The sequence below is a fragment of the Heterodontus francisci genome, unplaced genomic scaffold (genome assembly GCF_036365525.1).
Source record: "Heterodontus francisci isolate sHetFra1 unplaced genomic scaffold, sHetFra1.hap1 HAP1_SCAFFOLD_1681, whole genome shotgun sequence".
In the NCBI taxonomy this organism is placed as follows: domain Eukaryota; kingdom Metazoa; phylum Chordata; class Chondrichthyes; order Heterodontiformes; family Heterodontidae; genus Heterodontus; species Heterodontus francisci.
In genome coordinates this window covers 30,727-55,555 of record NW_027141691.1, presented here as the reverse complement: position 1 = coordinate 55,555, position 24,829 = coordinate 30,727, and the positions used below count along the sequence as shown (strand labels likewise).

Sequence of the window (24,829 nt, the reverse complement as noted above, 5' to 3'; positions counted from 1 at the left end):
TCCCACATCCAAAAGACTTGCAGGTGATGGGTAAATTGGCCGTTGTAAATTGCCCCGAGTGTAGGTAGGTGGTAGGAATATGGGATTACTGTCGGGTTAGTATAAATGGGTGGTTGTTGGTCGGCACAGACTCGGTGGGCCGAAGGGCCTGTTTCAGTGCTGTATCTCTAAATAAATAAATAACTGCATTTTTCCAGTCCTGGCAACATCCTCGTAAATCTCCTCTGTACCCTCTCTAGTGCAATTACATCCTTTCTGTAATGAGGTGACCAGAACTGCACACAGTACTCAAGTTGTGGCCTAACCAATGAGTTATACAGTTCCAGCATAACCTCCCTGCTCTTATATTCTATACCTCAGCTAATAAAGGAAAGGATTCCATATGCCTTCTTAACCACCTTATCGACCTGTCCTGCTACCTTCAGGGATCTGTGGACATTTACTCCAAGGTCCATCACTTCCTCTACACTTCTCAGTATTTTCCCATTAATCGTGTATTCCTTTGCCTTGTTTAACCTCCCCAAATGCATCACCTCACACTTCTCCAGGTTGAATTCCATTTGCCACTTTTCTGCCCATCTGACCAGACCATCAATATCTTCCTGCAGCCATCTTCCTCGCTATCTACCACACGGCCAATCTTTGTGTCGTCTGCAAACTTCTTGATCATACCCCCTGCATTATGTTGTTGTTCATCGCGAGGGGAATTGAATACAAGAGCAGGGAGGTTATGCTTCAGCTATACAGGGCATTGGTGAGACCACATCTGGAGTACTGTGTACACCACTGGTCTTATTTAAGGAAGGATGTAAATGTGTTGGAGGCAGTACAGAGAAGGTTTACTAGACTAATACCTGGAATGGGCGGGCTGTCCTACGAGGAAAGGTTGGACAGGCTAGGCTTGTATCCGCTGGAGGTTAGAAGAGTAAGAGGTTACATTGCCAGGGTTATTGGGTTGGACTGTTGTGAGTTGTGCTGCTACACAGGCAGTGTAGCAGGTGAAATACATGATTTTTATCAGGGATGGGTAGAGAAGGGTTGTGAAATCAGTGACCCGCGGCGCAGTTGAGTGAAAGCTGGGGTGACGGATTGACAGAGGCAGCGTGGAGTTTTCCGCTGCAGAGTGGGCCAGAGTTAGAGGAGCTGCGGATTCAGTTGTGGAAAGTGCAGCGGCCTGGCCACGCTACAGAACCGAAAATAGAAGGGTTTTCCTACTGCAGGCTTACGGAGCCCTGGGATGCAGCATGACGGGCACCGCAACTCAGAGCACGGAGGGTCTCGGCACACTGGCGGCATCGAAACGTCTGGTCACAACCGGCCGGCCACCGGGTACCTGAGGAGATGGTGCAGCTGTTGGAGAATCCATGCTCTGCTGCAATGCCATTTACACTCTCCCCGTCTTCTTTTTACCTTTCGATAGGTGTCGGCGTTATCGGAGAGCGATGATTCCCAGGAGTCATCCGACAGTGTGTCATCCTCGCAGAAATCCAGAGAGATACTTTCCAGGCGGCCATCTTACAGGTACTGCCCACAGCTGAGTGCATTGGTGCGAGACTCGGTGCGGTAACAGTTAGGATGCCGCCGCCCGACAGCGCTACAGCCTCTCATCCAGCGGCCGCCGTTTTTAGCAGAGTGTCAGTCAGTCCGTAATCGCCTGCTCGCCATTTACCAGGGTCAGGGGGCCCTGCTCACAAACTGGTCATTCGTTATTCTTTCGTGATCCATTCCCCTTGGTAACTGGAGTGACAGCCGAACAGGTTCCAAGCATAGCAGCATCGACCTGTTCGTAAAGTGGCAGGATAAAGTGTTGAGCTTTTATTAACAACCCAAACGGCCAACCCCTGATCCTGAGATTGTGACCACCCCAGCCCCCTAGTCCTAGGCTCTCGACCCAGGGAGAAACAGCCTTACCACTTTGATTACCTGTAAATTTAGCCATGGTGCTCGTGACTCCTGGCTCCAGATCATCTACGAAGGTGTTGAACAGGTTCTCGCGACAGAGTGAGACCTGACAGGTTCTTGCACAGTTGGTGTCACTGTGGCCACTGAATCAGAAGGTGTGGGTTCAGGTCCCACCACGGTAACCTGAGCACAAAATCCAGCTTGACACTGCACTGCAGTGCAGTGCTGAGGGAGCGCCGCACAATCGGAGGGTCATTTCAGAGGGAGCGCCGTGATGTCGGAGGGTCATTGCCGAGGGAGGGCCGTGCTGTCGGAGGGTCAGTACTGAGGGAGTGCCGCACTGTCGGAGGGTCACTACTGAGGGAGCGCCGCGCTGTTGGAGGGTCAGTGCTGAGGGAGTGCCACACTGTCGGAGGGTCAGTGCTGAGGGAGTGCCGCACTGTCGGAGGGTCAGTACTGAGGGAGTGCCGCACTGTCGGAGGGTCAGTACTGAGGGAGTGCCGCGCTGTCAGAGGGTCAGTCCCGAGGGAGCGCCGTACTGTCGGAGGGTCAGTGCCGAGGGAGTGCCGCGCTGTCGGAGGGTCAGTACTGAGGGAGTGCCGCGCTGTCAGAGGGTCAGTGCCGAGGGAGCGCCGCACTGTCGGAGGGTCAGTGCCGAGGGAGTGCCGCACTGTCGGAGGGTCAGTGCCGAGGGAGCGCCGCACTGTCGGAGGGTCAGTACTGAGGGAGTGCCGCACTGTCGGAGGGTCAGTACTGAGGGAGTGCCGCGCTGTCGGAGGGTCAGTACTGAGGGAGTGCCGCACTGTCGGAGGGTCAGTACTGAGGGAGTGCCGCACTGTCGGAGGGTCAGTACTGAGGGAGTGCCGCACTGTCGGAGGGTCAGTACTGAGGGAGTGCCGCACTGTCGGAGGGTCAGTACTGTAGGAGTGCCGCACTGTCGGAGGGTCAGTGCCGAGGGAGTGCCGCACTGTCGGAGGGTCAGTACTGAGGGAGCGCCACACTGTCGGAGGGTCAGTGCCGAGGGAGCGCCGCACTGTCGGAGGGTCAGTACTGAGGGAGCGCCGCACTGTCGGAGGGTCAGTCCCGAGGGAGTGCCGCACTGTCGGAGGGTCAGTCCCGAGGGAGCGCCGCACTGTCGGAGGGTCAGTACTGAGGGAGTGCCGCGCTGTCGGAGGGTCAGTACTGAGGGAGTGCCGCGCTGTCGGAGGGTCAGTACTGAGGGAGCGCCGCGCTGTCGGAGGGTCAGTACTGAGGGAGCGCCGCGCTGTCGGAGGGTCAGTACTGAGGGAGCGCCGCGCTGTCGGAGGGTCAGTACTGAGGGAGCGCCGCGCTGTCGGAGGGTCAGTACTGAGGGAGCGCCGCGCTGTCGGAGGGTCAGTACTGAGGGAGCGCCGCGCTGTCGGAGGGTCAGTACTGAGGGAGTGCCGCGCTGTCGGAGGGTCAGTACTGAGGGAGTGCCGCGCTGTCGGAGGGTCAGTACTGAGGGAGTGCCGCGCTGTCGGAGGGTCAGTACTGAGGGAGTGCCGCGCTGTCGGAGGGTCAGTACTGAGGGAGTGCCGCGCTGTCGGAGGGTCAGTACTGAGGGAGTGCCGCGCTGTCGGAGGGTCAGTACTGAGGGAGTGCCGCGCTGTCGGAGGGTCAGTACTGAGGGAGTGCCGCGCTGTCGGAGGGTCAGTACTGAGGGAGTGCCGCGCTGTCGGAGGGTCAGTACTGAGGGAGCGCCGCGCTGTCGGAGGGTCAGTGCCGAGGGAGCGCCGCACTGTCGGAGGGTCAGTGCCGAGGGAGCGCCGCACTGTCGGAGGGTCAGTGCCGAGGGAGCGCCGCACTGTCGGAGGGTCAGTGCCGAGGGAGCGCCGCACTGTCGGAGGGTCAGTACCGAGGGAGCGTCGCACTGTCGGAGGGTCAGTACTGAGGGAGCGCCGCACTGTCGGAGGGTCAGTGCTGAGGGAGCGCCGCGCTGTCGGAGGGTCAGTACTGAGGGAGCGCCGCGCTGTCAGAGGGTCAGTCCCGAGGGAGCGCCGCGCTGACGGAGGGTCAGTACTGTCGGCTGTACCATTTTCAAGAACAATTTATCAGGTCATTACTACATTGCTGTATTTGGGAGCTTCCTGTGCACAGACTGACTGCCACGTTTCCTCGATTGCAACAGTGAATACACTTCTAAAGTACTCCGTAGGTTGTGAAGCGCTTTGGGACGTGGTGATAGACGCGATAAAGATGCAAGTCTTTTGTTTGGATTCTGGAGTACTGTCTCTAACGCCGTCTCGTTCTGTGTTTGAATTGGAAGGAAAATCCTCAATGAGCTATCGTCAGGAGACTCTGCGGCCACAAAGACCGAGGGGAAAGGCGATGAAGACGTTGGCACCATGCCTCTCACCACAATGACCATGCCGACGCCCATCTACCAAACCAGCACTGGACAGTACAGTAAGTGGGGCATCCCGTGCTGCCATCTCAGCAAACCCTAGTTAGGTGATGCCAAGATTGGCATTTTCAAGGTCTGTCTGAGGGAAGGAATGGGACAGTTTTTTATACGTCCTGGGTGAGAGCACAAGTTTAAGAGTAGAAGACGAGGTGTGATGAATTTCGATTGCTGAGCAACAGGAAGTTGTGTTTGGGGGGTGGTGTCGGGTGCTCAGTATGATAAGGGGGAAGAGGTTGGGGGAGAACCGATTACATGAAATGGTTGAATGGCTGACGCAGAGACCTGCATCTCTGAAGGGAAAATCGGGAAAGTATTTCAAGCACAGGCAAATACAGGGCTATGGGGAGAGAGCGGGGGCAGTGAGATTAGTTTGGGGATTGATACAGGGCTATGGGGAGAGAGCAGGGGCAGTGAGATTAGTTTGGGGATTGATACAGGGCTATGGGGAGAGAGCAGGGGCAGTGGGATTAGTTTGGGGATTGATGCGGGGCTATGGGGAGAGAGTGGGGCAGTGGGATTAGTTTGGGGATTGATACAGGGCTATGGGGAGAGAGCGGGGCAGTGGGATTAGTTTGGGGATTGATACAGGGCTATGGGGAGAGTGGGGCAGTGGAATTAGTTTGGGGATTGATACAGGGCGATGGGGAGAGAGTGTGGCAGTGGGATTAGTTTGGGGATTGATACAGGGCCATGGGGAGAGAGTGGGGCAGTGGGATTAGTTTGGGGATTGATACAGGGCTATGGGGAGAGAGTGGGGCAGTGGGATTAGTTTGGGGATTGATACAGGGCTGTGGGGAGAGAGTGGGGCAGTGGGATTAGTTTGGGGATTGATACAGGGCCATGGGGAGAGAGTGGGGCAGTGGGATTAGTTTGGGGATTGATACAGGGCTATGGGGAGAGAGGGGGGCAGTGGGATTAGTGTGGGGATTGATACTGGGCTATGGGGAGAGAGCGGGGCAGTGGGATTAGTTTGGGGATTGATACAGGGCTGTGGGGAGAGAGTGGGGCAGTGGGATTAGTTTGGGGATTGATACAGGGCCATGGGGAGAGAGTGGGGCAGTGGGATTAGTTTGGGGATTGATACAGGGCTATGGGGAGAGAGTGGGGCAGTGGGATTAGTGTGGGGATTGATACAGGGCGATGGGGAGAGAGCGGGGCAGTGGGATTAGTTTGGGGATTGATACAGGGCGATGGGGAGAGAGCGGGGCAGTGGGATTAGTTTGGGGATTGATACAGGGCTGTGGGGAGAGAGCGGGGCAGTGGGATTAGTTTGGGGATTGATACTGGGCTATGGGGAGAGAGCGGGGCAGTGGGATTAGTTTGGGGATTGATACAGGGCTATGGGGAGAGAGCGTGACAGTGGGATTAGTTTGGGGATTGATACTGGGCTATGGGGAGAGAGCGGGGCAGTGGGATTAGTTTGGGGATTGATACAGGGCTATGGGGAGAGAGCGTGACAGTGGGATTAGTTTGGGGATTGATACAGGGCTGTGGGGAGAGAGCGGGGCAGTGGGATTAGTTTGGGGATTGATACAGGGCTATGTTGGGGAGGCAGAGCATTAACTGGGCACCTCGGCCCAGGCGGAGCATCACACCGACTGACCCGGCCCTGGCAGGATATTGAAGTATCTCCCATTCTGCCAGGGGTGACGTTACTGAAATGATTGGTCGATCATCCTGGGTCTGAGTGTTGGATTTCTGGCCGTGCGCAGAAGCCAAGCCTGAGTTGAGTCACAAGGGGGTTGAGGGAGCTGCCACAGTCTGTGCAGCTCCCCCTCTCCTCGTGACTGCAGTCGATCTGCAGCACAGGAGGCAGACCGTTTGTCCTTTGTTGTAACCTTTTCTCTGGAGCATCTAGGTGGCCTGGTACCACATGCAGCTGATATTGTTTTAATGATAGTGGCCATGCCAAATTCCTAACCCGCTGTTCACCATTCCACTCACGCAGTTGCCATAGCGCCCGGTGGGACAATACAGCTTGCGAGTCCAGGCTCTGAGGGGGTCCAGGGACTCCAAACGCTCACCATGACCAACACCGCGGGCGGTCAGCAGGGAACCACCATCCTACAGTACGCACAGACCGCAGACGGGCAGCAGATACTCGTCCCGAGCAACCAGGTGGTCGTGCAGAGTGAGTAAGGAAAGTCATGCTTGCTCCGCACACGTGTGGCGAGTGAGTATGAAAGAGAGAGCGTGGGGGGGCTGATGTTGTACCTGCAGCAAATCCAGAAACCTGAGCCTGTAACCCAGGCTGACGCTTCCTGTGCAGTACTGCGGGAGCTCCGCACTGTCGGACGGTCGGTACCGAGGGCGTGCCGCACTGTTGGAGGGTCAGTGTCATCGAGTTATACAGCACAGAAACAGGCCCTTCGGCCCATCGTGTCAGTGGCGGCCATCAAGCACCTATCTATTCTCATCCCATTTTCCAGCAATTGGCCCGTAGCCTTGTATGCTATGATGTTCCAAGTACTCATCTAAATACTTCTTAAATGTTGTGAGGGTTCCTGCCGCTACCACCCCCTTCAGGCAGTGTGTTCCAGATTCCAACCACCCTCTGGGTGAAAAGATCTTTCCTCAAATCCCCTCTAAACCTCCTGTCACTTAACTTAAAGCTATGCCCCCTGGTTATTGACCCCTCCGCTCAGGGAAAAAGTTTATTCCTATCTAACCAATCAATGCCCCTCATAATTTTGTAAACCTCAATCAGGTCCCTCCTCAGCCTTCTCTGCTCGAAGGAAAACAACCCTCACCTATCCCAGTCTCTCTTCATAGCTGAAATGCTCCAGCCCAGGCAACATCCTGGTGAATCTCCTCTGCACCCTCTCCAGTGCAATCTCATCCTTTCTATAGTGTGGTGACCAGAACTGTACACAGTACTCCAGCTGTGGCCTAACTAGTGTTTTATACAGCTCCGTCATAACATCCCTGCTCTTATATTCTATGCCTCGGTTAATAAAGGCAAGTATCCCATATGCCTTCCTAACCACCTTATCTACCTGTGCTGCTGCCTTCAGTGATCTATGGACAAGTACACCAAGGTCCCTCTGACCCTCTGTACTTCCTAGGGTCCTACTATCCATTGTATATTCCCTTGCCTTGTTAGTCCTCCCAAAATGCATAACCTCACACTTCTCAGGATTAAATTTCAGTACTGACGGAACACCGCACTGTCGGAGGGTCAGTACTGAGGGAGCGCCGCGCTGTCGGAGGGTTAGTACTGAGGGAGCCCAGTGCTGAGGGAGCGCCGCGCTGTTGGAGGGTCAGTACTGAGGGAGCGCCGCACTGTCGGAGGGTCAGTACTGAGGGAGCGCTGCACTGTCGGAGAGTCAGTGCTGAGGGAGCGCCGCGCTGTCGGAGGGTCGGTACTGAGGGAGCCCAGCGCTGAGGGAGCGCCGCGCTGTTGGAGGGTCAGTGCTGAGGGAGTGGCGCACTCTCGGAGGGTTGGTACTGAGGGAGCACACTGTCGGAGGGTCAGTACTGAGGGAGCGCCGCACTGTCGGAGGGTCAGGACTGAGAGAGCACCACACTGTCGGAGGGTCAGTACTGAGGGAGCGCCGCACTGTCGGAGGGTCAGTGCTGAGGGAGCGCCGCACTGTCGGAGGGTTAGTACTGAGGGAGCCCAGTGCTGAGGGAGCGCCGCGCTGTTGGAGGGTCAGTACTGAGGGAGCGCCGCACTGTCGGAGGGTCAGTACTGAGGGAGCGCCGCACTGTCGGAGGGTCAGTACTGAGGGAGCGCTGCACTGTCGGAGAGTCAGTGCTGAGGGAGCGCCGCGCTGTCGGAGGGTCGGTACTGAGGGAGCCCAGCGCTGAGGGAGCGCCGCGCTGTTGGAGGGTCAGTGCTGAGGGAGTGGCGCACTCTCGGAGGGTTGGTACTGAGGGAGCACACTGTCGGAGGGTCAGTGCGGAGGGAGTGTCGCACTGTCTGGTCAGTGCGGAGGGAGTGTCGCACTGTCTGGTCAGTGCGGAGGGAGTGTCGCACTGTCTGGTCAGTGCGGAGGGAGTGTCGCACTGTCTGGTCAGTGCGGAGGGAGTGTCGCACTGTCTGGTCAGTGCGGAGGGAGTGTCGCACTGTCTGGTCAGTGCGGAGGGAGTGTCGCACTGTCTGGTCAGTGCGGAGGGAGCGTCGCACTGTCTGGTCAGTGCTGAGGGAGCGTCGCACTGTCTGGTCAGTGCCGAGGGAGCGTCGCACTGTCTGGTCAGTGCCGAGGGAGCGTCGCACTGTCTGGTCAGTGCCGAGGGAGCGTCGCACTGTCTGGTCAGTGCCGAGGGAGCGTCGCTCTGTCTGGTCAGTGCGGAGGGAGCGTCGCACTGTCTGGTCAGTGCGGAGGGAGCGTCGCACTGTCTGGTCAGTGCCGAGGGAGCGTCGCACTGTCTGGTCAGTGCCGAGGGAGCGTCGCACTGTCTGGTCAGTGCCGAGGGAGCGTCGCACTGTCTGGTCAGTGCCGAGGGAGTGTCGCACTGTCTGGTCAGTGCCGAGGGAGCGTCGCACTGTCGGAGGGTCAGTGCCGAGGGAGCGTCGCACTGTCGGAGGGTCAGTGCCGAGGGAGTGCCGCGCTGTCGGAGGGTCAGTGCCGAGGGAGCGTCGCACTGTCGGAGGGTCAGTGCCGAGGGAGCGTCGCACTTTCGGAGGGTCAGTGCCGAGGGAGCATCGCACTGTCGAAGGGTCAGTGCCGAGGGAGTGCCGCGCTATCGGAGGGTCAGTACTGAGGGAGCATCGCACTGTCGAAGGGTCAGTGCCGAGGGAGTGCCGCGCTATCGGAGGTGCCATCTTTGAATGAGACTGTTAATTGAAGTCTCCCTCGAAGGTGGACAAAAACAATCCCATGGCCACAATTTCAAAGAAGAGCAGGCGCCAACATCCCGAAAACTATTGATCTGCTCTTTTATCACATTGCTGTTTGTGGGATCTTGCTGTGCGCAAATTGACTGCCACGTTTCCTACAACACCTGGAAAAATGTCCTGAGTTGACTGTGAAGTGATTTGGGATGTCCTGAGGTGATGGAGGTTGTACCCGTGTTGTAAACAGGCAGCAGCAGACTCTGGTTAATACATTTGTCCTCGCTTTGTGTTTTTGTGCTGACCAGCTGCTTCAGGTGAAATGCAGACCTACCAGATTCGAACCACTCCCACCACCAACTCACTGCCGCAGACTGTGATGATGACATCGCCGGTCACCCTACAACCACAATCGACCAAGACAGAAGATGCAACCTTGAAACGGGAGATCAGACTAATGAAAAATAGGTGAGTAACCTCTGTGTCTGACTACGGCTGTGGATCAGGGGCAATCCGGAATCCCGGTATCGCCTGTAAATAAAGACCTGCTCCCCGGGGACCGACCCCCTGAATACCGACTCACTCCCCGGGGACCGACCCCCTGAACACCGACTCACTCCCCGGGGAACCCACCCCCTTAATACTGACTCACTCCCCGGGGACCGACCCCCTTAATACTGACTCACTCCCCGGGGACCGACCCCCTTAATACCGACTCACACCCCGGGGAACCCACCCCCTTAATACTGACTCACTCCCCGGGGACCAACCCCCTGAATACCGACTCACTCCCCGGGGAACCCACCCCCTTAATACTGACTCACTCCCCGGGGAACCCACCCCCTTAATACTGACTCACTCCCCGGGGACCGACCCCCTGAATACCGACTCACTCCCCGGGGAACCACCCCCTTAATACCGACTCACTCCCCGGGGACCGACCCCCTTAATACTGACTCACTCCCCGGGGAACCTACCCCCTTAATACTGACTCACTCCCCGGGGACCGACCCCCTTAATACCGACTCACTCCCCGGGGAACCACCCCCTTAATACTGACTCACTCCCCGGGGAACCTACCCCCTTAATACTGACTCACTCCCCGGGGACCGACCCCCTTAATACCGACTCACACCCCGGGGAACCCACCCCCTTAATACTGACTCACTCCCCGGGGACCGACCCCCTGAATACCGACTCACTCCCCGGGGAACCTACCCCCTTAATACTGACTCACTCCCCGGGGACCCACCCCCTTAATACTGACTCACTCCCCGGGGACCGACCCCCTTAATACCGACTCACTCCCCGGGGAACCTACCCCCTTAATACTGACTCACTCCCCGGGGACCCACCCCCTTAATACTGACTCACTCCCCGGGGAACCTACCCCCTTAATACTGACTCACTCCCCGGGGACCCACCCCCTTAATACTGACTCACTCCCCGGGGACCGACCCCCTTAATACCGACTCACTCCCCGGGGACCCACCCCCTTAATACCGACTCACTCCCCGGGGAACCTACCCCCTTAATACTGACTCACTCCCCGGGGACCGACCCCCTGAATACCGACTCACTCCCCGGGGACCGACCCCCTTAATACTGACTCACTCCCCAGGGAACCCACCCCCTTAATACTGACTCACTCCCCGGGGACCGACCCCCTTAATACTGACTCACTCCCCGGGGACCGACCCCCTGAATACCGACTCACTCCCCGGGGACCGACCCCCTGAATACCGACTCACTCCCCGGGGAACCCACCCCCTTAATACTGACTCACTCCCCGGGGAACCCACCCCCTTAATACTGACTCACTCCCCGGAGACCCACCCCCTTAATACTGACTCACTCCCCGGGGACCGACCCCCTTAATACTGACTCACTCCCCGGGGACCCACCCCCTTAATACTGACTCACTCCCCGGGGACCGACCCCCTGAATACCGACTCACTCCCCGGGGACCGACCCCCTGAATACCGACTCACTCCCCGGGGACCGACCCCCTGAATACCGACTCACTCCCCGGGCACCGACCCCCTGAATACCGACTCACTCCCCGGGGACCGACCCCCTGAATACCGACTCACTCCCCGGGAAACCCACCCCCTTAATACTGACTCACTCCCCGGGGACCGACCCCCTGAATACCGACTCACTCCCCGGGAAACCCACCCCCTTAATACTGACTCACTCCCCGGGGACCGACCCCCTGAATACCGACTCACTCCCCGGGGAACCTACCCCCTTAATACTGACTCACTCCCCGGGGACCGACCCCCTTAATACTGACTCACTCCCCGGGGACCCACCCCCTTAATACTGACTCACTCCCCGGGAACCCACCCCCTTAATACTGACTCACACCCCGGGGAACCCACCCCCTTAATACTGACTCACTCCCCGGGGACCCCCCCCTTAATACTGACTCACTCCCCGGGGAACCACCCCCTTAATACTGACTCACTCCCCGGGGACCGACCCCCTTAATACTGACTCACTCCCCGGGGACCCACCCCCTTAATACTGACTCACTCCCCGGGAACCCACCCCCTTAATACTGACTCACTCCCCGGGGAACCCACCCCCTTAATACCGACTCACTCCCCGGGGAACCGACCCCCTTAATACTGACTCACTCCCCGGGGAACCCACCCCCTTAATACTGACTCACTCCCCGGGGACCCACCCCCTTAATACTGACTCACTCCCCGAGGACCCACCCCCTTAATACTGACTCACTCCCCGGGGACCCACCCCCTTAATACTGACTCACTCCCCGGGGACCGACCCCCTTAATACAGACTCACTCCCCGGGGAACCACCCCCTTAATACTGACTCACTCCCCGGAGACCGACCCCCTTAATACTGACTCACTCCCCGGGGACCGACCCCCTTAATACAGACTCACTCCCCGGGGAACCACCCCCTTAATACTGACTCACTCCCCGGAGACCGACCCCCTTAATACTGACTCACTCCCCGGGGAACCACCCCCTTAATACCGACTCACTCCCCGGGGACCGACCCCCTTAATACCGACTCACTCCCCGGGGACCGACCCCCTTAATACCGACTCACTCCCCGGGGAACCACCCCCTTAATACTGACTCACTCCCCGGGGAACCACCCCCTTAATACCGACTCACTCCCCGGGGACCGACCCCCTTAATACTGACTCACTCCCCGGGGACCCCCCCCCTTAATACTGACTCACTCCCCAGGGAACCCACCCCCTTAATACTGACTCACTCCCCGGGGACCGACCCCCTTAATACTGACTCACTCCCCGGGGACCCCCCCCCTTAATACTGACTCACTCCCCGGGGACCCCACCCCCTTAATACTGACTCACTCCCCGGGGACCCACCCCCTTAATACAGACTCACTCCCCGGGGATCCACCCCCTTAATACTGACTCACTCCCCGGGGACCGACCCCCTTAATACTGACTCACTCCCCAGGGAACCACCCCCTTAATACTGACTCACTCCCCGGAGACCCACCCCCTTAATACTGACTCACTCCCCGGAGACCCACCCCCTTAATACTGACTCACTCCCCGGAGACCCACCCCCTTAATACTGACTCACTCCCCGGGGACCGACCCCCTTCATACTGACTCACTCCCCGGGGACCGACCCCCTTAATACTGACTCACTCCCCGGGGACCCACCCCCTTAATACAGACTCACTCCCCGGGGGACCCACCCCCTTAATACTGACTCACTCCCCGGAGACCCACCCCCTTAATACTGACTCACTCCCCGGGGAACCTACCCCCTTAATACTGACTCACTCCCCGGGGACCGACCCCCTTAATACTGACTCACTCCCCGGGGACCCACCCCCTTAATACAGACTCACTCCCCGGGGGATCCACCCCCTTAATACTGACTCACTCCCCGGAGACCGACCCCCTTAATACTGACTCACTCCCCGGAGACCCACCCCCTTAATACTGACTCACTCCCCGGGGAACCCACCCCCTTAATAATGACTCACTCCCCGGGGGACCCACCCCCTTAATACTGACTCACTCCCCGGAGACCCACCCCCTTAATACTGACTCACTCCCCGGAGACCCACCCCCTTAATACTGACTCACTCCCCGGAGACCCACCCCCTTAATACTGACTCACTCCCCGGGGACCCACCCCCTTAATACTGACTCACTCCCCGGGGAACCCACCCCCTTAATACTGACTCACTCCCCGGGGACCAACACCCTTAATACTGACTCACTCCCCGGGGAACCCACCCCCTTAATACTGACTCACTCCCCGGGGAACCCACCCCCTTGATACTGACTCAAGCCCCGGGGACCGACCCCCTTAATACAGACTCACTCCCCGGGGAACCCACCCCCTTGATACTGACACACTCCCCGGGGAACCCCGCCTTAATACTGACTCACTCCCCGGGGACCCACCCCCTTAATACCGACTCACTCCCCGAGGACCCACCCCCTTAATACTGACTCACTCCCCGGGGAACCACCCCCTTAATACTGACTCACTCCCCGGGGACCCACCCCCTTAATCCTGACTCACTCCCCGGGGAACCACCCCCTTAATACTGACTCACTCCCCGGGGACCCACCCCCTTAATCCTGACTCACTCCCCGGGGAACCACCCCCTTAATACTGACTCACTCCCCGGGGACCGACCCCCTTAATACCGACTCACTCCCCGGGGACCGACCCCCTTAATACCGACTCACTCCCCGGGGAACCCACCCCCTTAATACTGACTCACTCCCCGGGGAACCCACCCCCTTAATACTGACTCACTCCCCGGAGACCGACCCCGTTAATACTGACTCACTCCCCGGGGAACCCACCCCCTTAATACTGACTCACTCCCCGGGGAACCCACCCCGTTAATACTGACTCACTCCCCGGGGACCGACCCCCTTAATACTGACTCACTCCCCGGGGAACCCACCCCCTTAATACTGACTCACTCCCCGGGGAACCCACCCCCTTAATACTGACTCACTCCCTGGGGACCGACCCCCTTAATACTGACTCACTCCCCGGGGACCCCACCCCCTTAATACTGATTCACTCCCCGGGGACCCACCCCCTTAATACAGACTCACTCCCCGGGGATCCACCCCCTTAATACTGACTCACTCCCCGGGGACCGACCCCCTTAATACTGACTCACTCCCCGGAGACCCACCCCCTTAATACTGACTCACTCCCCGGAGACCCACCCCCTTAATACTGACTCACTCCCCGGAGACCCACCCCCTTAATACTGACTCACTCCCCGGGGACCGACCCCCTTCATACTGACTCACTCCCCGGGGACCGACCCCCTTAATACTGACTCACTCCCCGGGGACCCACCCCCTTAATACAGACTCACTCCCCGGGGGACCCACCCCCTTAATACTGACTCACTCCCCGGAGACCCACCCCCTTAATACTGACTCACTCCCCGGAGACCCACCCCCTTAATACTGACTCACTCCCCGGAGACCCACCCCCTTAATACTGACTCACTCCCCGGAGACCCACCCCCTTAATACTGACTCACTCCCCGGAGACCCACCCCCTTAATACTGACTCACTCCCCGGGGACCCACCCCCTTAATACTGACTCACTCCCCGGGGAACCCACCCCCTTAATACTGACTCACTCCCCGGAGACCCACCCCCTTAATACTGACTCACTCCCCGGAGACCCACCCCCTTAATACTGACTCACTCCCCGGGGAACCCACCCCTTTAATACTGACTCACTCCCCGGAGACCCACCCCCTTAATACTGACTCACTCCCCGGAGACCCACCCCCTTAATACTGACTCACTCCCCGGGGAACCCACCCCCTTAATACTGACTCACTCCCCGGGGAACCCACCCCTTTAATACTGACTCACTCCCCGGAGACCCACCCCCTTAATACTGACTCACTCCCCGGGGACCCACCCCCTTAATACTGACTCACTCCCCGGGGACCAACACCCTTAATACTGACTCACTCCCCGGGGAACCCACCCCCTTAATACTGACTCACTCCCCGGGGAACCCACCCCCTTGATACTGACTCAAGCCCCGGGGACCGACCCCCTTAATACAGACTCACTCCCCGGGGAACCCACCCCCTTGATACTGACACACTCCCCGGGGAACCCCGCCTTAATACTGACTCACTCCCCGGAGACCCACCCCCTTAATACTGACTCACTCCCCGGGGAACCCCCCCTTAATACTGACTCACTCCCCGGGGAACCCACCCCCTTAATACTGACTCACTCCCCGGGGAACCCACCCCCTTAATACAGACTCACTCCCCGGGGAACCCACCCCCTTAATACTGACTCACTCCCCGGGAACCCACCCCCTTAATACTGACTCACTCCCCGGGGACCGACCCCCTTAATACTGACTCACTCCCCGGGGAACCCACCCCCTTAATACTGACTCACTCCCCGGGGACCCACCCCCTTAATACTGACTCACTCCCCGGGGACCGACCCCCTTAATACTGACTCACTCCCCGGGGAACCCACCCCCTTGATACTGACTCAAGCCCCGGGGACCGACCCCCTTAATACAGACTCACTCCCCGGGGAACCCACCCCCTTGATACTGACACACTCCCCGGGGAACCCCGCCTTAATACTGACTCACTCCCCGGAGACCCACCCCCTTAATACTGACTCACTCCCCGGGACCCACCCCCTTAATACTGACTCACTCCCCGGGGAACCCACCCCCTTGATACTGACTCAAGCCCCGGGGACCGACCCCCTTAATACAGACTCACTCCCCGGGGAACCCACCCCCTTAATACTGACTCACTCCCCGGAGACCCACCCCCTTAATACTGACTCACTCCCCGGAGACCCACCCCCTTAATACTGACTCACTCCCCGGGGACCCACCCCCTTAATACTGACTCACTCCCCGGAGACCCACCCCCTTAATACTGACTCACTCCCCGGAGACCCACCCCCTTAATACTGACTCACTCCCCGGAGACCCACCCCCTTAATACTGACTCACTCCCCGGAGACCCACCCCCTTAATACTGACTCACTCCCCGGAGACCCACCCCCTTAATACTGACTCACTCCCCGGAGACCCACCCCCTTAATACTGACTCACTCCCCGGGGAACCCACCCCCTTAATACTGACTCACTCCCCGGGGAACCCACCCCTTTAATACTGACTCACTCCCCGGAGACCCACCCCCTTAATACTGACTCACTCCCCGGGGACCAACACCCTTAATACTGACTCACTCCCCGGGGAACCCACCCCCTTAATACTGACTCACTCCCCGGGGAACCCACCCCCTTGATACTGACTCAAGCCCCGGGGACCGACCCCCTTAATACAGACTCACTCCCCGGGGAACCCACCCCCTTGATACTGACACACTCCCCGGGGAACCCCGCCTTAATACTGACTCACTCCCCGGAGACCCACCCCCTTAATACTGACTCACTCCCCGGGACCCACCCCCTTAATACTGACTCACTCCCCGGGGAACCCACCCCCTTGATACTGACTCAAGCCCCGGGGACCGACCCCCTTAATACAGACTCACTCCCCGGGGAACCCACCCCCTTGATACTGACACACTCCCCGGGGAACCCCCCCTTAATACTGACTCACTCCCCGGGGAACCCACCCCCTTAATACTGACTCACTCCCCGGGGAACCCACCCCCTTAATACAGACTCACTCCCCGGGGAACCCACCCCCTTAATACTGACTCACTCCCCGGGAACCCACCCCCTTAATACTGACTCACTCCCCGGGGACCGACCCCCTTAATACTGACTCACTCCCCGGGGAACCCACCCCCTTAATACTGACTCACTCCCCGGGGAACCCACCCCCTTGATACTGACTCAAGCCCCGGGGACCGACCCCCTTAATACAGACTCACTCCCCGGGGAACCCACCCCCTTGATACTGACACACTCCCCGGGGAACCCCGCCTTAATACTGACTCACTCCCCGGAGACCCACCCCCTTAATACTGACTCACTCCCCGGGACCCACCCCCTTAATACTGACTCACTCCCCGGGGAACCCACCCCCTTGATACTGACTCAAGCCCCGGGGACCGACCCCCTTAATACAGACTCACTCCCCGGGGAACCCACCCCCTTGATACTGACACACTCCCCGGGGAACCCCGCCTTAATACTGACTCACTCCCCGGGGAACCCACCCCCTTAATACTGACTCACTCCCCGGGGAACCCATCCCCTTAATACAGACTCACTCCCCGGGGAACCCACCCCCTTAATACTGACTCACTCCCCGGGAACCCACCCCCTTAATACTGACTCACTCCCCGGGGACCGACCCCCTTAATACTGACTCACTCCCCGGGGAACCCACCCCCTTGATACTGACTCACTCCCCGGGGAACCCACCCCCTTGATACTGACTCAAGCCCCGGGGACCGACCCCCTTAATACAGACTCACTCCCCGGGGAACCCACCCCCTTGATACTGACACACACCCCGGGGAACCCCGCCTTAATACTGACTCACTCCCCGGGGAACCCACCCCCTTAATACTGACTCACTCCCCGGAGACCCACCCCCTTAATACCGACTCACTCCCCGGGGACCCACCCCCTTAATACTGACTCACTCCCCGGGGACCAACACCCTTAATACTGACTCACTCCCCGGGGAACCCACCCCCTTAATACTGACTCACTCCCCGGGGAACCCACCCCCTTGATACTGACTCAAGCCCCGGGGACCGACCCCCTTAATACCGACTCACTCCCCGGGGAACCCACCCCCTTAATACTGACTCACTCCCCGGGGCCCGACCCCCTTAATACCGACTCACTCCCCGGAGACCCACCCCCTTAATACTGACTCACTCCCCGGGGCCCGACCCCCTTAATACCGACTCACTCCCCGGAGACCCACCCCCTTAATACTGACTCACTCCCCGGGAACCCACCCCCTTAATACTGACTCACTCCCCGGGGACCGACCCCCTTAATACCGACTCACTCCCCGGGGAACCACCCCCTTAATACTGACTCACTCCCCGGGGAACCAACCCCTTAATACTGACTCACTCCCCGGGGACCGACCCCCTTAATACTGACTCACTCCCCGGGGAACCACCCCCTTAATACTGACTCACTCCCCGGGGACCGACCCCCTTAATACTGACTCACTCCCCGGGGACCGACCCCCTTAATACTGACTCACCCCCGGGGAACCACCCCCTTAATACTGACTCACTCCCCAGGGAACCCACCCCCTTAATACCGACTCACTCCCCGGGGACCGACCCCCTGAATACCGACTCACTCCCCGGGGAACCCACCCCCTTAATACTGACTCACTCCCCGGGGAACCCTCCCCCTTAATACTGACTCACTCCCCGGGGAACCCACCCCCTTAATACTGACTCACTCCCCAGGGAACCCACCCCCTTAATACCGACTCACTCCCCGGGGACCGACCCCCTGAATACCGACTCACTCCCCGGGGAACCCACCCCCTTAATACCGACACTCCCCGGGGAACCCACCCCCTTAATACTGACTCACTCCCCGGGGACCGACCCCCTTAATACCGACTCACTCCCCGGGGAACCCACCCCCTTAATACTGACTCACTCCCCGGGGAACCACTCCCTTAATACTGACTCACTCCCCAGGGAACCACCCCCTTAATACTGACTCACTCCCCGGGGACCCACCCCCTTAATACTGACTCACTCCCCGGGGAACCCACCCCCTTAATACTGACTCACTCCCCGGGGACCGTCCCCCTTAATACTGACTCACTCCCCGGGGACCGACCCCCTTAATACTGACTCACTCCCCGGGGACCGTCCCCCTTAATACCGACTCACTCCCCGGGGAACCCCCCCCTTAATACTGACTCACTCCCTGGGGACCGACCCCCTTAATACCGACTCACTCCCCGGGGAACCACCCCCTTAATACTGACTCACTCCCCGGGGACCGACCCCCTTAATACTGACTCACTCCCCGGGGAACCCACCCCCTTAATACTGACTCACTCCCCGGGGACCGACCCCCTTAATACTGACTCACTCCCCTGGGAACCCACCCCCTTAATACAGACTCACTCCCCGGGGACCGACCCCCTTAATACTGACTCACTCCCCGGGGACCGTCCCCCTTAATACTGACTCACTCCCCGGGGACCGACCCCCTTAATACTGACTCACTCCCCGGGGACCGTCCCCCTTAATACCGACTCACTCCCCGGGGAACCCCCCCCTTAATACTGACTCACTCCCCGGGGACCGACCCCCTTAATACCGACTCACTCCCCGGGGAACCACCCCCTTAATACTGACTCACTCCCCGGGGACCGACCCCCTTAATACTGACTCACTCCCCGGGGAACACACCCCCTTAATACTGACTCACTCCCCGGGGACCGACCCCCTTAATACTGACTCACTCCCCTGGGAACCCACCCCCTTAATACCGGCTCACTCCCCGGGGACCGACCCCCTTAATACTGACTCACTCCCCTGGGAACCCACCCCCTTAATACTGACTCACTCCCCGGGGAACCCACCCCCTTAATACTGACTCACTCCCCAGGGAACCACCCCCTTAATACTGACTCACTCCCCGGGGACCGACCCCCTTAATACTGACTCACTCCCCGGGGAACCCACCCCCTTAATACTGACTCACTCCCCGGGGACCGACCCCCTTAATACTGACTCACTCCCCGGGGAACCCACCCCCTTAATACTGACTCACTCCCCGGGGAACCCACCCCCTTAATACTGACTCACTCCCCGGGGACCGACCCCCTTAATACCGACTCACTCCCCGGGGAACCACCCCCTTAATACCGACTCACTCCCCGGGGACCGACCCCCTTAATACCGACTCACTCCCCGGGGAACCACCCCCTTAATACTGACTCACTCCCCGGAGACCGACCCCCTTAATACAGACTCACTCCCCGGGGAACCCCCCCCCACTTAATACTGACTCACTCCCCGGGGAACCCACCCCCTTAATACTGACTCACTCCCCGGGGAACCCACCCCCTTAATACCGACTCACTCCCCGGGGACCGACCCCCTTAATACTGACTCACTCCCCGGGTAACCCACCCCCTTAATACTGACTCACTCCCCGGGGACCCACCCCCTTAATACTGACTCACTCCCCGGGGAACCCACCCCCTTAATACTGACTCACTCCCCGGGAACCCACCCCCTTAATACTGACTCAAGCCCCGGGGACCGACCCCCTTAATACTGACTCACTCCCCGGGGACCAACACCCTTAATACTGACTCACTCCCCGGGGAACCCACCCCCTTAATACTGACTCACTCCCCGGGAACCCACCCCCTTAATACTGACTCACTCCCCGGGAACCCACCCCCTTAATACCGACTCACTCCCCGGGGACCGACCCCCTTAATACCGACTCACTCCCCGGGGAACCCACCCCCTTAATACCGACTCACTCCCCGGGGAACCCACCCCCTTAATACTGACTCACTCCCTGGGGACCGACCCCCTTAATACTGACTCACTCCCCGGGGACCCCACCCCCTTAATACTGACTCACTCCCCGGGGACCGACCCCCTTAATACTGACTCACTCCCCGGAGACCCACCCCCTTAATACTGACTCACTCCCCGGAGACCCACCCCCTTAATACTGACTCACTCCCCGGGGACCCACCCCCTTAATACTGACTCACTCCACGGGGACCCACCCCCTTAATACTGACTCACTCCCCGGGGAACCACCCCCTTGATACTGACTCAAGCCCCGGGGACCGACCCCCTTAATACAGACTCACTCCCCGGGGAACCCACCCCCTTGATACTGACACACTCCCCGGGGAACCCACCCCCTTAATACTGACTCACTCCCCGGAGACCCACCCCCTTAATACTGACTCACTCCCCGGGGACCCCCCCCTTAATACTGACTCACTCCCCGGGGAACCACCCCCTTAATACTGACTCACTCCCCAGGGAACCCACCCCCTTAATACTGACTCACTCCCCAGGGAACCCACCCCCTTAATACTGACTCACTCCCCGGGGACCGACCCCCTTAATACTGACTCACTCCCCGGGGAACCACCCCCTTAATACTGACTCACTCCCCAGGGAACCCACCCCCTTAATACAGACTCACTCCCCGGGGAACCCACCCCCTTGATACTGACACACTCCCCGGGGAACCCTGCCTTAATACTGACTCACTCCCCGGAGACCCACCCCCTTAATACTGACTCACTCCCCGGGGAACCACCCCCTTAATACTGACTCACTCCCCGGGGAACCACCCCCTTAATACTGACTCACTCCCCGGGGACCGACCCCCTTAATACTGACTCACTCCCCGGGGACCACCCCCTTAATACTGACTCACTCCCCGGGGAACCCACCCCCTTAATACTGACTCACTCCCCGGGGAACCCACCCCCTTAATACTGACTCACTCCCCGGGGACCAACACCCTTAATACTGACTCACTCCCAGGGGAACCCACCCCCTTGATACTGACTCAAGCCCCGGGGACCGACCCCCTTAATACTGACTCACTCCCCGGGGAACCCACCCCCTTGATACTGACTCAAGCCCCGGGGACCGACCCCCTTAATACAGACTCACTCCCCGGGGAACCCACCCCCTTGATACTGACTCACTCCCCGGGGACCGACCCCCTTAATACCGACTCACTCCCCGGGGACCGACCCCCTTAATACCGACTCACTCCCCGAGGACCCACCCCCTTAATACTGACTCACTCCCCGGGGAACCACCCCCTTAATACTGACTCACTCCCCGGGGACCCACCCCCTTAATCCTGACTCACTCCCCGGGGAACCACCCCCTTAATACTGACTCACTCCCCGGGGACCCACCCCCTTAATCCTGACTCACTCCCCGGGGAACCACCCCCTTAATACTGACTCACTCCCCGGGGACCGACCCCCTTAATACCGACTCACTCCCCGGGGACCGACCCCCTTAATACCGACTCACTCCCCGGGGAACCCACCCCCTTAATACTGACTCACTCCCCGGGGAACCCACCCCCTTAATACTGACTCACTCCCCGGGGAACCCACCCCCTTAATACTGACTCACTCCCCGGGGAACCCACCCCCTTAATACTGACTCACTCCCCGGGGACCGACCCCGTTAATACTGACTCACTCCCCGGGGAACCCACCCCCTTAATACTGACTCACTCCCCGGGGAACCCACCCCGTTAATACTGACTCACTCCCCGGGGACCGACCCCCTTAATACCGACTCACTCCCCGGGGAACCCACCCCCTTAATACTGACTCACTCCCCGGGGAACCCACCCCCTTAATACTGACTCACTCCCTGGGGACCGACCCCCTTAATACAGACTCACTCCCCGGGGAACCCACCCCCTTAATACTGATTCACTCCCTGGGGACCGACCCCCTTAATACCGACTCACTCCCCGGGGAACCCACCCCCTTAATACTGACTCACTCCCCGGGGAACCCACCCCCTTAATACTGACTCACTCCCCGGGGACCAACACCCTTAATACTGACTCACTCCCAGGGGAACCCACCCCCTTGATACTGACTCAAGCCCCGGGGACCGACCCCCTTAATACTGACTCACTCCCCGGGGAACCCACCCCCTTGATACTGACTCAAGCCCCGGGGAACCCACCCCCTTGATACTGACTCACTCCCCGGGGACCGACCCCCTTAATACCGACTCACTCCCCGGGGACCGACCCCCTTAATACCGACTCACTCCCCGAGGACCCACCCCCTTAATACTGACTCACTCCCCGGGGAACCACCCCCTTAATACTGACTCACTCCCCGGGGACCCACCCCCTTAATCCTGACTCACTCCCCGGGGAACCACCCCCTTAATACTGACTCACTCCCCGGGGACCCACCCCCTTAATCCTGACTCACTCCCCGGGGAACCACCCCCTTAATACTGACTCACTCCCCGGGGACCGACCCCCTTAATACCGACTCACTCCCCGGGGACCGACCCCCTTAATACCGACTCACTCCCCGGGGAACCCACCCCCTTAATACTGACTCACTCCCCGGGGAACCCACCCCCTTAATACTGACTCACTCCCCGGGGAACCCACCCCCTTAATACTGACTCACTCCCCGGGGAACCCACCCCCTTAATACTGACTCACTCCCCGGGGACCGACCCCGTTAATACTGACTCACTCCCCGGGGAACCCACCCCCTTAATACTGACTCACTCCCCGGGGAACCCACCCCGTTAATACTGACTCACTCCCCGGGGACCGACCCCCTTAATACCGACTCACTCCCCGGGGAACCCACCCCCTTAATACTGACTCACTCCCCGGGGAACCCACCCCCTTAATACTGACTCACTCCCTGGGGACCGACCCCCTTAATACTGACTCACTCCCCGGGGAACCCACCCCCTTAATACTGACTCACTCCCTGGGGACCGACCCCCTTAATACTGACTCACTCCCCGGGGACCCACCCCCTTAATACAGACTCACTCCCCGGGGATCCACCCCCTTAATACTGACTCACTCCCCGGGGACCGACCCCCTTAATACTGACTCACTCCCCAGGGAACCACCCCCTTAATACTGACTCACTCCCCGGAGACCCACCCCCTTAATACTGACTCACTCCCCGGAGACCCACCCCCTTAATACTGACTCACTCCCCGGAGACCCACCCCCTTAATACTGACTCACTCCCCGGGGACCGACCCCCTTCATACTGACTCACTCCCCGGGGACCGACCCCCTTAATACTGACTCACTCCCCGGGGACCCACCCCCTTAATACAGACTCACTCCCCGGGGGACCCACCCCCTTAATACTGACTCACTCCCCGGAGACCCACCCCCTTAATACTGACTCACTCCCCGGGGAACCTACCCCCTTAATACTGACTCACTCCCCGGGGACCGACCCCCTTAATACTGACTCACTCCCCGGGGGACCCACCCCCTTAATACTGACTCACTCCCCGGAGACCGACCCCCTTAATACTGACTCACTCCCCGGAGACCCACCCCCTTAATACTGACTCACTCCCCGGGGAACCCACCCCCTTAATAATGACTCACTCCCCGGGGGACCCACCCCCTTAATACTGACTCACTCCCCGGAGACCCACCCCCTTAATACTGACTCACTCCCCGGAGACCCACCCCCTTAATACTGACTCACTCCCCGGAGACCCACCCCCTTAATACTGACTCACTCCCCGGGGACCCACCCCCTTAATACTGACTCACTCCCCGGGGAACCCACCCCCTTAATACTGACTCACTCCCCGGGGACCAACACCCTTAATACTGACTCACTCCCCGGGGAACCCACCCCCTTAATACTGACTCACTCCCCGGGGAACCCACCCCCTTGATACTGACTCAAGCCCCGGGGACCGACCCCCTTAATACAGACTCACTCCCCGGGGAACCCACCCCCTTGATACTGACACACTCCCCGGGGAACCCCGCCTTAATACTGACTCACTCCCCGGGGACCCACCCCCTTAATACCGACTCACTCCCCGAGGACCCACCCCCTTAATACTGACTCACTCCCCGGGGAACCACCCCCTTAATACTGACTCACTCCCCGGGGACCCACCCCCTTAATCCTGACTCACTCCCCGGGGAACCACCCCCTTAATACTGACTCACTCCCCGGGGACCCACC

The 24,829-nt window shown here is 59.4% G+C and overlaps 1 pseudogene; it reads left to right on the top strand.

The window, feature by feature from the left end:
• Nucleotides 1–1,237: 1,237 nt before the first annotated feature.
• LOC137364389 (cyclic AMP-dependent transcription factor ATF-1-like) overlaps nucleotides 1,238–24,829 on the top strand; it is a 34,472-nt pseudogene continuing 10,880 nt past the window's right edge.